Source organism: Artemia sp. Qi Xiang Cuo, chromosome 7 (genome assembly GCF_049724085.1).
Source record: "Artemia sp. Qi Xiang Cuo chromosome 7, ASM4972408v1, whole genome shotgun sequence".
Taxonomy (NCBI): domain Eukaryota; kingdom Metazoa; phylum Arthropoda; class Branchiopoda; order Anostraca; family Artemiidae; genus Artemia; species Artemia sp. Qi Xiang Cuo.
Window position 1 is genome coordinate 148,049 of NC_142800.1, and position 15,215 is coordinate 163,263.

General features: G+C 37.4%; 1 protein-coding gene across 1 annotated transcript in view; it reads left to right on the plus strand.

The window, feature by feature from the left end:
* Positions 1-8,905: 8,905 nt before the first annotated feature.
* Positions 8,906-15,215, plus strand: part of LOC148949834 (RAS guanyl-releasing protein 2-A-like) — a 290,916-nt gene continuing 284,606 nt past the window's right edge. The window contains exon 1 of the mRNA XM_089091320.1: positions 8,906-8,946. The gene's annotated coding sequence lies outside the window, so the exon portion shown is untranslated. The remainder of the gene's footprint in view (positions 8,947-15,215) is intronic.

Here is a 15,215-nt window from a genome sequence, read left to right on the forward strand (position 1 = left end):
CATCAACCAAGTACAACCACCAAAAAACTTCTCTTCCTCTATTTTCTCCTCCTTTATTTCCAAAAACTAAATTAATCCAATATAAAAATTTCATCATCCTAACTATAGACTCCCTTTTTCAAAAAAGAAAAAGAAAAAGAAAATAATAATTTCCCTTTTTATCAACTAAAAATGAATTAAGGCAATCAAATACAACATGTTACTCTCCGGGACATACTACAACACAAATTAAAACAAAACAAAATATAACGCACGTCCCGCTTGTAGGATGCTCCCCCTCCTTAGGAGAATCCTTTGGCGATGGCTTCAATTACATTCCAAACTTTATATTACCCATTCAAGCTTCCATCAAAAAAAAAAAAAAAAAAAAAAAAAAATACAATTTTAACCATTCTTCCCTTACAAAAACCTCAACAAACAATAAAACATATACTTAAACAAAACAATACTTATTTAGGAAGAAGGGTTCAAAAATTCTAACAAATTACCCCTAAACTTTATAATTCCGAATAAAATTCAAATTTTACTTGATCGCCTTAAAAAAAGAAAAAAAAGAAAAAAAAGAATCAACTATTTACAAAACCCTCTATCCACTCCTCGTCAATTCTTTCTTTCCATTTTCTATTCTTTCTCAAAAGCTCTATTTTCCCCTTAACTACTCCTTTAAATCTTTCTAACTCAACTCTCAGTTCTTTTTCATCATCTTCCAAATATGGGTACATGCCCATATCACAATTAATAACATTCCTTTCTGCCTCTTTTCATCACCTTTTCTTTCAAAATATGACTTCAAATTTTTTTTTTCTTACTATTTAAACTCACCACCTCTATATTCTTGCCCCTAAAAACATCAAAAATAAAACTAAGAATTCTTTGTTAAAAATGCATTCTATATATTCATGTTTTAAACCATCAACCACCATTTCATGGAACGGGCTGCACTCTTTTATCTTACCCTTCTTGAAACGGCTTATTCTATCCCGGTAAGGTAATATGGGGTGTATCAGCATAAACATCACCTCTCCTTCTCTAGTGTCACACGGTACTTCATTTAGATTTTTGAAAGCCGCATCAAAATCCATGAAAGATTCTTTTTCCTTAACATGGTATGAAAAATCGTCCTCTCGGGTCTATATGTAATCATCTATGACCCTTTGTCTTTCTATCTGACTCCTGAATCCGTCCTGAAACACTCCTTTGATCTCAATTCTCTTAAGGGGGGTTTCCGCTGTTTCTTTTAATTGATCTTGGGCCTCTTCCACTAGCGTCAAAACTTGTTGCTCAACTACTTCGTTCAAGACCAGTATTAGCCATTCTCTCTCCAAAAACCCAATTTCATCGTCCCTTTGGAGCGTCTCAATAGCATTTCTCCAAAAAAGTGACTGGCATACATTCCTATAATTTACCACTCCTATTCCTCTTTTTACTCTTGGTACAAACAATATTTTCATGCTCAACTTTTATATTTTTCCTCTCCACACAAACCTCCAAATAATTTTGTCTATTCTCTTAGCACTCCCTTCATCTAGCTCGAAAGCTTGCGCGAAATAGAACAGTAGTGGTAGACAATATGTGTTTACATATATCGCTCTGAAAAACAAAGAACACTCTTCAATATCATTTGCCGTCGCCAGCATCCCTTCGATTTTTTGTATTTTTTCTTCCCATAATTTACCCAACTTCATCTCGTGGGAGCATGTCACTCCAAGTATTTTCACCTTTTCTAGTTTTGCTATCCAAAGTTCCAGTATCATTTCTTCCATATTTTCTGATTCCAGTATTGGTAAAAGATTGCTTTTTCCCTTGTGGATTTTTACTCTAAAATTCCTCTGATACCAATCAAGTCCTTGTAGAACTGCCTTTACATCTTTGACAATTGATAGGGTAAAAGTTCCATCATCTATAAACCCCAGGGCCTTTAAGCATATCTCATTATGGAGAGGTAAACCGATTATACGTTCTTCTAAGTACTTGAACAAGAGATCAATGTATATTTCAATGAGGTATGGCGAAGTCGGGTCGCCCTCTCTCAACGATATCTCCGAATCAATCCTCCTTGTAAGCGAGCCATTTGCATTTATGACAGCTAATGGTTTTTGATAAAGACTTTTAAACATACGAACAAAATTCTCAGGAAAACCATACTTTAAAATCATCAAAGACCATAAAATTTCCCTGTCGACCAAATCACATGCTTTCTCAACATGCACACTTAAGAAATAAGCAAGTTTCCACACTTCATTGTTCTTTCGGGTCATCTCATCTCTCCTACATAATACATCTCTTAGAACGCTCAAAATATGCTGTACTTTTCTTCCTTTTATCCCCCCGAACAGGTAGCTTCCTAGTATATGTGGCAGTATTTTTCCTAGTCTTTTTGTTAGCACTAGGGAAGCAATCTTGTAGTCGCAGCGAAGCAAGGAGATGGGTCTCCAGTTGCGTAGATAAGATCGTTCCCTCTTTTTGTGCACAAGGGATATTACTGCCTCCTCTTCCAGGTACCCCTCAGTAATAAAAGCGTTAACGACTTTTTCGTAAAAATCCCCCATTTCTTCTCATAGTTCCAAATAAAACTCGTAGCTCAGCCTGTCTATACCGGGGGATTTTTTCTTTCTAGCTTTCCTTAAAACTAGTTCAATTTCTTCTTTCAAGACAGGGCTCCTTAAATTTTCGTTTTCTTCCTCGCTTACCATATGGCTCGTTCGGTATTCTTTAAAATAATTTTGGCCCTCTTCACCATGCGTCTCCTTTCTTTTAAACAACCCCTTGAACCACTCTGTCACTGCTTCACCCACTTCTTTTTGCTCTTCTACTACTTTTCCATCTTCCCTTTTTACTTTCCTCAGGCTATTTTCCTCTCTTTTTCTTCTTGCTTTAACTACAGAAGCTAGGTTTACCTGGTCCGATGCAAACATTTCTGCCATTAGATTCCGAGTTTTCCGTTTCTCATACTCTCCGAACTCGAGATCTTTTATTGCTCTCTTAATTTGCTCATATTCGAGCCATACGGACTCTCCCTCTTCTACTTCTTTCTATAAGTCGTTTAACACTCTGTACAAGTGCCTTTTATGTGCGTTTCTTTGGCGTTCCGACTCTTTTTCTTTATCGCGCAGGAAGAATCCTATTTTTCTTTCAAAATTCAACCAAAATTGCACTAGGTGACTCGATTCTTGGTAACTGACAAGAAGCCTTCTTACTTATTTTTTTATTTCTTCTTTATCAATTCCCTGGAGGGAAGTAAATCCATTGGCCAAAAAGGTCGCTTCATGGGTAGTGAAATATATTCCGTATCCTCTAGCATTATACCTACCAGTAGTGCACAGTGGTCGGAGAAAGGCACCGCCATATTTTCTATATTTTTTATTTTTTCCATTCCATCTTTCCAACCATACACCCTGTTGATCCTCGTGCTGCTCCTTTTTTATATTCTCGTGAAACCCCTCTCCATTCCGATGTCTTGCCAAACATCTACGAGTTTCCATGTTTTTACCACTTCTTTTTATTCGATGGTAATCTTCCTTTTAATATTATTTCGGCTCGAACTCAAAATGTCTTTTTCTTCTAAAACACAGTTAAAGTCGCCCAATAGCAAAAGCGGGCCAGTTCTTAAATATCGGGGAAGAGAGTTTTGTATTACCAACTGTCTTTCTCTTGCTTTATTTGTGCCTGAAGGCAAATGCACATTTACAAAACCACTCCTTTCCAGTAAATGCTTCTGACTTCACCATCCTCTTGAAAACACAGTGTTCCTCTAATATCCTTAAATCTTTCGTTCACTATGTATGCTGTGTAAGGTCGGTGTCCTCCAGCAATGTAGTGGAATTCCTGTGTTTCAATATTTCTTATCTTTACTGTATCTGATTCTTGGAGACACAGTATATCAATTCTCATCTTTATATAAAATCTAAAACTAAACTCTGTCGTTTTTCCTGTTTCATCCCGTTAACGTTCAGCGTCGCAAATCTCTTCTTCTTCTTCTTCTTCTATTTAACAGCAGGTAGGCTTTTCAGTAGTACTATTTAGCCCTTTTCCTTTTGCTTCGCTCTGTGGGCTACAGGGCTATTGGCTTGTTGCCATATATTGCCTAATTTTTAATGGAAATTTTCATATATCAGTCAGTAGATCTTTTGACTCTAGGAGTTCAATTATGAGATGGTAGATGTCGATTTCTATGCTCTGTGTGCAGGTATAGTTGGCTAGGCTCTTGGCTGATATTGAGATTTTGTGGTGTTTCAGACGTCAGCATATTACATTCAAATAGGCAATGGTCAATTGTTTCATTATTCATATTACAATGCCTGCAAAGAGGGGACAGAGGAATTGAACCACTTGAATTAGAAAACTTATACAAGAATGCAAGAAAGTTTAGTCCATTTGTTCCAGAACGAACTCTATTCCTCCTGAGACCTGACCATAGAAATACTTTTCTGATTATATTCATTTCTATGTAGTTGACTTAAAAAAAATCATTTTGACCATTTATCAACTAAATAAAAAAGTTGAACCCCCCTCCCTTCGTCTGGAGGCTGTCCACATGTGTGGACCTTGGGTCCCTATCTAGCTAAGAGTATAGTAAAAATCTGTCTCGTCTATTAAAAGAGATTTGTCAAAACGTTGAAAAAAAAACATTACTCTTCATGAAATTTCTTGAAGCAGTTGTTGTCTCGTGTCAAGCAGAGAATGATTTTACACTGCGAGCACATCCATCTTGACCTTTTGCAGCATCCAGGCCTTCTGCACCAGGCTGCATTCGCCAAGTCACAAAATTCTGGTAGATGCAGTGCAGCTCTGGCATATAGTGGAGGGATTGGCCTCTTTTTCACACTCAAAACACGGTGTTGAGTTTCACCCAACGGCTCTTCGTTGCTATTTTCTTGACCTCGTGACTCCGAGCTTCCAGAATTGAGCATAAACTCGGCCATGTTGAAACGAAGATCAATGAGCTGTTTGAGATCACCAGAAACTTCTGGGCCATGGCAGTTCAGCTCATGAAATGCATTGGCTAGTGCAGTATCCACAAAATGATGAAACAGACGCACAGTCCATTTTTTAGTACGCGTCTCAAACCGGTAATAGCTGACCATGCGGTCCACAAGGTCGACCCCAACCATGTAGGTGTTGTAGTCGGAGACTACTTGTGGACATTTGACCTGCACGTAAGACCCCTGGCGCTTATCATATCGTTTGACCTCTTTCTCCTCTTCTATACCTTTGCAGTTTGAAGACAGGAGAACCACTTTGTTATCATACCACTGGGTCACGGCTACTTTTCTATCTGAGCGCACAGACATGACAGAGGTTCCTCTGCCCTTTCTTTTCATTTCTGTTTCGGTAAAAAGCGTTGGGCCGTTGGCACCCAAACGGTTCTTCATGATAGTTCCGGTCGCATTTATTTTTCTTTCAGCCAGCATGTCGAGGAGCTTAACAGACGAGAAGAATCGGTCAAAATAGAGGTATCTACCTTTTGGTAGGGTCTCAGACAAGCGCAGTACGATCCCAGCTGACAAGCCATGTGCTACCAGCTGTTCTCCCAGGGTGGTGGCTCCCTGGTAGATTTGAAAATCAAGTATCAGCCCTAAGGAGCTGGCAAGGACAAAATTCTTTAATCCAACCGGATTGGGCTTGTTAGGGACATATTGCTTGAGAGTCGACATACCCTGGAAGGGTATCATCTGTTCGTCAATTGAACAGTTCCTGTCCCGTGGCAACTCGAGACAGATATTCCTGAAGTCGTCAAGGATCGGCTGCACCTTCCAAAGCCTATTTTTTTTTTTTCTTCGTCTGAGATTTCCGAATCAACAACGAACTTCAGATTCGACCAGGTTGTGAAGAATCTGTCTCGACTCATCTTTTGCGATATGTCTTCCACCCTGAACTTCGCAGATCAGTGCGTGTGGATCCGAGGAAACTTAAGGTACCTTATAAGGATGACAATGAAAACAAACATTTTCAGCTCGTCTGGAGTTACATTCAAGATTTTGTGTTGGGTCAACTGATAGTTGTAATTCATGCGGACAGCTATATGTTTGAAGAATATCTCCGGGTAATATTTCAAAAAGAATTGTTCTCTACTACAGTTGTCGTGGTCCTGGAAATGAGCAGGACCCACGTCCGGGCCACGATGATTATCGAACCGCCTAGACTTCCTCCAGGGCAAGGTTGCTGCTACTTTGTCAGCCTTCAAGGGTTTGGCACGGGTTGCTAAGGGTGCGTTGTCATCAGATTCTTCACTTTCAACATTTGGAAGAACAGCATAACTGCTTGATGACAGAATGGCTGCAACAGCTGGTTCACCGTCAGAGTCTGAAGACGACAAGGAGTGGTTTTTTATCCATTCCTCATCATCATCTAAATCAGAGATGTCCAGGTCACTCTCATCGAGCATTCCAAGGGCGTTATCAAGGGAAACTACAATAAAGGAACAGGTTTAGTAAGCTTGAAACTAATAGCTAGATAGATAGATAGATAGATAGATTGATTGTGATTGGCAAAATAAATATCACAAACCCTAGTGGACCCAATTTGCATTTCTTAGTAAAAAAAAAAATACAATAACAACACATAGTTACAACTGTAAAGAAAACACGACAGGTAACAGTCAGAAAATACAAAATACAAAAGTCATAAATATAGGTCATAACTATAAAATATTTTAAAGATCATAATATAAAAAGATAAAAAGGGTAACAAATAAAATAACCAAATATTCAACAATGAAAAAATAATATATACAAAATCGTTTAATTTTTAGCAGACTTACGGGTTGTGATTTTGTTTTATTTTATTTGAAAAAACGGGAACACATGTTTTTTATAATTTAGGTAAGAAAAGGTTTTGGGACACCCATGGGGGGGGGGGGGGGACACTTTACAGGGGTGGCGATTTCTTATGGGTGAGTGGCGGCTAGGTTGTTGCCAATTTAGTAAATAATACAATCATTGGCCTCTGATATCCCCATTAGAATCAAGATTTGAACTACAAAAAATCAACCCTAGCTTTTTACTCGATTGGAACCGCCTGTCCACAGACGTGGACATGGAGGTTTCCCAAGTTCCAAAAGATGGCACTTATCGAACTAACTGCTTTTAAAACTATCTAAGCACTGTCTACAATCAAGAGAGTACACCTGACTTTTCTCAGAACTCGTTCTCACTACTTTCTTTTTTTTTTCTTTTTTCTTACCTTTGCTTTTTTTCATCTCCTTATTTTAGCCTTTTCTAGTTTGTAAAAACACCACTAACAGTCGCAGAAACCTTCTGAAAAAAATCGTAGATGACTTTCCAGGTCCAAAAAGCACGTTGAAACAACGAAATCTTTGCTAGATGGCGAGGCCTTTGCACAAAAAATATTTTATGGGGGTGTCCACAGACGTGGACACCAGGTCCCAGGAGGCTATGGTAAATTTTAGAAAAATCTCATTTATTTTTGTCCGAGTTTCTTCTGCCTCTTTGGCAGAGCACTCCTTTCAGTCTTACTTTTGCTCGTTTTTTCACTTGTAGTTGACGATAAAGATAGGCTACTTAACGTTCCGTCCTTCGTTTTCAATTATATTCATAAACTATCTAGAAAAAAATTATTTTCTACTATCTAGTTCATTTTGAAAACAACTTTCATTTTTCTTCTATGAATATTTATTTCTTTAAATTTAGTCTTCTCTAAGAATAAAAGGTTTTTAATCTCTTAGACAAAAATTCACGATATCTAGGATTCAATCCCAAGTTATCACCGCCACTAGCAAGTGTTCTTACCACTGCTATCAATTCTCGTATAATATTTTTTTTTATAATATTTTCTGTTTCCAATCACCCGTTTATTTTGTTTTATATATACAAGGGGGAACATGCACAACGGGAATTTTAATGTTGTACTGTTGCACTGTCACCGAAAGTGCATATACTGACAAAAGTCAGAAATGATTGAACAACCGAAAGTGGTAAAAAAAAATAGCTCACAAATATAACAAATTTATGTGGCAAAAGAAAGGAAGTTAATGAAACAACACAAGAAACTTTACCACGCAACCTTAAAAAACGAATAAAGTAAAAAAAAAAAAAAAAACAACAACAAAAACACTGTGTTTTATCATCCACCAAACTTTGATAGATTACTAATACCACTACTCACCACCGCACCAAGCAGCCTGAGACCAACAGAGCTCACAAGCTCCTTCCCCATCCTATTCTTTTCCAAGTCTCTTTCTTTACACCATCCCAGGAAGTTCCCATTTCTCTTAATTCTTTCCTTACAAAAAATGGCCTAATTTACTTTGAGGCAAGGGGCAACTGCCCCTCCAGACCCCAGTTTATCACCAGACTCCATTTTGCCCCTCACCCCTTCTGAAGTTTAGTTTGTTCAAGAATCATGTCTAAACTAAGAAAAGCCTGCATAATTCAGAGAAATGGGTCAGTTTTCTTCAGTATTTCTTTGCACTTATGATACTACATGGCTCATTTTTCCTTTTTTCGCTGTCAGGTTCACTTGATCTTAGAACAATTTGGTCCACCTTTGCCTCCCTCCCCCCAGGATTTTGACGAAATCACGCCCCTGCTTATGACATAGTTCCACCCAAACCGAGGATTAATAGATCCAGTGATAAAAATAAATACACTCTGTATAGAAAACTACATTTTATCATATCAGTGATAAAAACAAATGCATATACGTAAAGAAGCATTTAGTTTTTCTTTGAACAGCTATATTTCAAAACTGGCACTGTTTTAACCACTTAATTTCAATAGATGTCTCAGCCTGTTCTCTGTTCCAGGTTAGCATCACCTTGGATGTGTCCTATCGAATAGCGTTACCATAGAGACATGCTGGAAAAAGAGACGCATCTCTCTCCTATATGTAAAAGTTGGAATGATATAGCACTTCCTAACAGTTAAAAATTTTCCTAATAAGTGAATAATGGTGAATAAATAATTTTTTAAGAAACATGAAACAAAGGTGAATAGTCTTTTTAATTAGTAGTTGTTAAATGTGTTAATTGTGGTATTAAACTCTGAAAAATTGAGGTGTCTGCAAAAATTGCATTCATATACGGATTAAGGATTGCTAGTTAAAAAGTTTGTAATGATCAAAGTTCTTTTTTCCCTGATTTTTATTATTTTTGGAATAATTGAGCTTTAAAAGTATTCTAGTGGTTAGTAATAAGGGCCATACAAATGAGAAGATTGAATGAACACAGTATTTGTGGTATTCTATCGTTTCTACTGAAATGCAATGGATGTGAAGGATCGTCTTACATATCGTACAGGAGGTTATTTTCTAATAAAAAGGTGGGACGCTAATGAATTAAAATATTTTAAATGCGGTAAAAGGCAGTGATACATTTATTAAACTGAAATCACTTCGTTTTATGTGAATCAAGGGATAAAAGAGGGAAAGGGGGGAATACACAGTGGTCCACATCCAAAGAAAATACTTCTTTTTTCTTTACACATGTAGAAATACGGGGGAGAGGGATTTCCCCTCCTCTTGACGGTGCCTGCGACTTAGTTATACTTTCTACTTCTGGCAAGACCGACTAGTGTTCACTTTAATCAGCTTGGGAAAATTTAATATTCCTGGGTGCCTTTTCTACCAGAAAGTGTGTGCCGTCCAAGTCAAAACGAAAGGCCTTATTTTTAGCATTTTCCACTCTTATTTTGTAATTATACAGTTTCAATTTACCAGAAAAGTGGATAAAACGGTAAAATTCCTGCTTAGCTCTTATCAGCATAACTTCATTAAATATTTAGTTTAATCCCAGTATCACTGCTTTTGCCCAAATTATTTAGATTTTTATATTTTTACCACATGTTCTGCCATATTTTTCCTTCGGCGTAAATTTTTTACAATAAAGATATTTAAAAAATCGATGGAGAAGGTAATTTTGAAAACTGATTCAACCAACTAAAGAATACACGAAGTGTACTCTATGTTGGGAAAACTTTGGAATGGGGCTTGTGTAAAAACTTTGGAAACATTGTTGTAGCTCAAAGACTTGCTTTGCACCTTAAATCTTTTTGTGCACCCAGAGGTACCCAGGACGTTAATGAAGAAACGCCCGTAGCCTCCAAAGTGTACTATTATCTCTTCCCAACAGGGTTGCTACCATGGTCAGTTCCTAAAGTGCTACAATTGCCCAAATTTGCGTGCTACACAGCAATTTTCAATGCTATAGTCAAAAAATTGACTGTAATAATGCTAAAATAGTAATGCTAAAATAGCACTTTCGTGCTATTTTAAAACTATTTTAGCAACCCCGAGTACGTGCTACAGTGGTACACATGATGAAATAGTGCTATAACAGTACTTTCGTGCCACAGGTGGTAACCCTGCCTGTGGCATGTTTCTCAAAGCGCCTTCTTAAGCTTCCTCCTTCGACGTGTTCTCATTGGCTGGTACTGAAGGACGGGATTGGGTGCTCGGGCGTTTTTCCTTCCATTTGCACGCCTTACACCTTCCCATCTTTTGATCCTGATTGTGTCAAGGACTAAAGATTACCCTATAAATTGGCTTATTTTCTGGTTTGATGAGTTTTGCGTGTTGTTTGCGTTGACAATCCTTCACAAGACTTTTCAAAGGACTATCTAATACATTTTTACATTACTAGTTATCGAGTTAAAGCCACATTACTCAATTCCACATTGGAATTCTTAAAAATGTTTGAGTTCTGAATGAAGAAAAGTTCTTTTCGTTCAGAGCTTAAAAGCATTGTTTCTGGTGTTCTTTGAAGCTATTGAATGAAATACACGCTTTGATTTTTGATGTTTTTGGATAAACTCACTGTTTAATATTTCCCTGATGCATGATTTATATATGGCTGCTCAATATTTCCTTTCATATTTGCCTTCATTGGGTAGTTTACTGGTCCAATTATAGGACCAGAGGATTTTGACCCCTTTGCTTTCACTGGCCCAGCTTTATGTCTCTTAAATCATGTTCAAACTACACATCAGTTGTGATTGGAAATTAATCAACTTGAAATCATACTCCAATGAACTCAGTAAAAATCTTTTCCATACAGCATGTGGAAAGAATTCTTGGTCGTTACCATTACATTAACTGTTTAATTACAGGGCCATGGGAAAGGATTTGCTGGAGCATAAACTATTACTATTTAGAAATTAATGACAATGCCATAAGTACAATTTTTTAAAGTAATTAAAAGATTTTTATAAGATTTATTCTTGTATCAGTAGTTTTTAACCACTTATCTAAAACATTTATCTTTATAAACAATCTGAAGTTGAAAGTTGAAAACAAACGAAATTCGTTTGAATAAATCGGTGAAATTATTTTGTAGTTACGGCTATTTGCACAGCTACAGCTATAGCTATAGGCAACCATTTTGCCTGACTAAATGCAAAACACCATAAATTTGTAACAATCGAGAAAAACGAGAAATCGCGATGTTTAAAAAAAAATATGACAAAACTTTGTCATGGGGGCATACAAGGTTTTTATAGATAGTGATATTGTAGAAACTTCAAATAGGACTCATTTGATTTTGTGCCCTTTTAAATAGTAGAAAGTGATCGGAGTATAACTAACACCCCTCTTACACCCACCATTTTCCCAAACACATCCAATCAAAATATTGAGATAGCCATTTTGTTTTACGTAGTTAAAAAGTCCGGAAATTATGTTTTTGAGGATGACACTCCCCTCACAGGCCTCATGGCAAGGGTTGTAAGTTATGCCCTGGGAGTATATAAGGTTCTCTTTATAGAAAGAGTTGTCTTAGAAACTTCAAAAACGGCTCATTCGATTGGAAATTGAAAGGGCTAGTGCCCTTTTTAATAGTTGGAAGTGACTGGAGGGCAACTAACCCCCCTCTCACGCCAACTATTTCCCCAAACACATGCAAGAAAAATTTTGAGATAGCAATTTTCTTCAACGTAATTGGAAGTCCTGGAGGAAGACAACCCCCCTTCCCAGCCCTCAGGGCAAGGGTTGTAAGTTATGCCCTGGGGGTATACAAGGTTTTTATTGAAAGGGTTGTCGTAGAAACTTCAAAATAGCTTCGATTGGAAATTGAATGAGCTAGTGCATTTTTTTAATAGCCGAAAGTGATTGGAGAGCAACTAACGCCCCTCTCACGCCCACCATATCCCCAAACACATGCAATCAAAATTTTGATGTAGCCATTTTGTTTAACGTAGTTGAATGTTCTGGAAATTAGGTCTTTGAGGATTACAACCCCCTCACAGCCCTCAGGGTAAGGATTGTAATATATGCCCTGGAGGAAACTAAGGTTTTTATAGAAAGCGTTGTCGAAGAAACCCAAAAAAGGGCTCATTCGATTGGAAATTGAAAGAGCTAGTTCCCTTTTTAATAGTCGAAAAACGTTACAGTTTTTTGGCACTATAAAAAAAAGTTACTTATTGTTCTAATTAAACGACCCTTGAGTTTCAGGAGTCGGTTTTAAAGAATTGGGACAAAATTTAAACTTTAGCGTAAAGAGCGAGGTGTTGAGGAGGGGGCAACACCCCTCATATACGTAATAATATAAGTTGGGCTCAAAACCCCTATGCCTTCTCAAGACCAGAACAAAATTTGCACTTTACTAAAATATTATAAATGTTTTTAATTTTATAACTTTAATAGATCAAATAATATCAACATTTTGATTACTAAATATCAGTATATGTATATTAAACTGACAATGCACATTCATTTGTATTTTTCAGTAAAGTGCAAATTTTGTTCTGGCCTATAGTTTGGCCTGCTATTTTTATGCTGGAGAAAAATTTTCAGCCATTTTTAACAACGTACACCCTTCTAAAATCTGGACACAAATTTCGTTTAATTTAATTTAGTTTCATATCTCCTCTAGCTGACCTGAAATGGAAAACTTGATACCATTCGCAAAAAAATCTGTTTATTTTCTTTGATAGCTTGGATACACTTAAGTTATTTTGATTTGGTTAAATTTTAAGAGCAGAAGTAGCCCCGAAAGTTTGAACAAAATACCCTCAGTCGTTCTTGGGATACTAATGGGATGCCTTATTGGGAATTGGCATTAACACATTGCATTTTGACTTAATCTTAAGGCAACATTTAGTTTTTAAAAATAATGGGAAAATGAGAGGGTGGCCGTGGGAGGGTGGGCGTGGGAGAGGGATTAGTTGCCCTCCAATCTCTTTCGACTATTAAAAAGGGCATAAGCCCTTTCTATTTTCAATTGAATGAGCCCTTTTCAAAGTTCCCACGACATCTCCTTCGATGCAAAGTGCCCTGGTCTAAACAACAACAACAACAAAAAATAATACATTATACCCATATCGATCTTCACTATAAAAATTTCAAGCCTTCCAATCTCTTTTGACTATTAAAGCGGGCACTAACCCTCCCAATTTCCAATTGAATGAGCCCCTTTCGAAGTTTTACGACAACTCTATCTATGAAAACCTTATATGCTCCCAGGGCATAATTTACAAACATTTCCCTTGGGGCTCTGGGGGGTTTGTCATCCTTAAGTACATAATTTTCAGAACTATCAACTACTTTGAACAAAATGGTTATTTCTAAACTTTGATTGAATGTTTTTGGGGAAATAATGGGCGTAAGAGGGGCAGGGGGTAATTACTCTCCACTCACTTTCGACTATTAAAAAGGGCAATTTCAATTTCCAATCAAATGAGCCCCTTTGAAGTTTCTACAACAACTTTCTATATAAACCTTATATGCCCCCAGGGCATAACTTACAACCCTTGCACTGAGGGCTCTGAGGGGGTTATCATCATAAAATACTTAATTTCAAGAACTGTCAACTATGTTGAACAAAATAGATATCTCAAATTTTGATTGGATGTGTTTGGGAAAATGGTGGGCGTGAGAGGGGCTTTAGTCGCTCTCCAATCACTTTCAACTATTAAAAAAGGGACTTTCCCTTTCAATTTTCAATTGGATGAGTCCTTTTGATTTGTCTGCGACAAAGCGTCCTTTAAAAACCTTATATGCCCCCAGGGCATGGCTTACAGCCCTTGCCCTGAGGGTTGTGGGGAGGAGGGGTTGTCATCCTTAAAGACCTAGTTTCTAAGACTTTCAACTATGTTGAATAAAATGGCTATCTAAAAATTTTGATTGGATGTGTTTGGGGAAAAGGTGGGCGTGAGAGGGGGGCTAGTTGCCCTCAAATCATTTTCGCCTATTAAAAAAGGCACTAGCCCTTTGAAGTTCCAATCGAATGAGCTCTTTTTCAAGTTTCTACGACAAAAATTTCAATAAAAACCTTATATGCCCCAGGGCATAACTTATAACCCTTGCCCTGAAGACTGTGGGGGGAGTCTGCTGCTCAAAGGTATAATTTCCTGAACTTTGAATTACGTGGAAAAAAATGACTATCTTAAGCTTTTTATTGGATGTGTTTGGGAAAATGTTGGGCGTGGAAGGTGTGTTAGTTGCATTCCAATCACTCTCGACTGTTAAAAAGGGCACTAGCAATTTCAATTTCCAATCGAATGAGCCCTTTTTGGAGTTTCTACGATAACACTTTCTATAAAAACCTTATATGTCCCCAGGGCATAACTGAACACCCTTGCCCTGAGGGCTGTGGGGGGGGGGGTTGTCATCCTCAAACACCTAATTTCCAGAACTTAAAACTACGTTGAATAGAATTGATATCTCAAAATTTTGATTGGATGTGTTTGGGAAAAAAGTGGACGTGAAAGGGGGGTTGGTTGCCCTCCAATCACTTCCAATCCCTCCAATCCCTCCAATGCCCTCCAATCGACTATTAAAAAGGGCACTAGTCCTTTAAATTTACAATCGAATGAGCCTTTTTTGAAGTTTCTACGATAACACCTTCTATAAAAAACCTTATATGCCCCCAGGGCATTGTTCTACAACTAACCCAACTAGCCCATACTTGATTTGCAGTCTCTCTACATTCTTTCGTGCGCGTCTTTCACTTTTCATCAAATTCATGGTGATGTTCCCACAGCCCTTCAAACTACTCCTTCTTTCGTCACTAATAGGTCTTCGTATCATCTTTGCAATTCAAGGAATATTAATATTTTATTTACTCCATCGGTGAGGTCTTACATTAATCCATTAACTGTTTTTCATATTGTTTGGAATAGCCTACATGAGTCAGCTCAAGAAAGTCACTCGTTTGGTAGTTTAAAAAAAATTTTAAGAAGTTTTTAATGTCTTGATTTTTCAAGTTTATGTGTATATTTTGTGCGTATGTATGTGTGTGTGTGTGTGTGTGTATATTTTTGTGT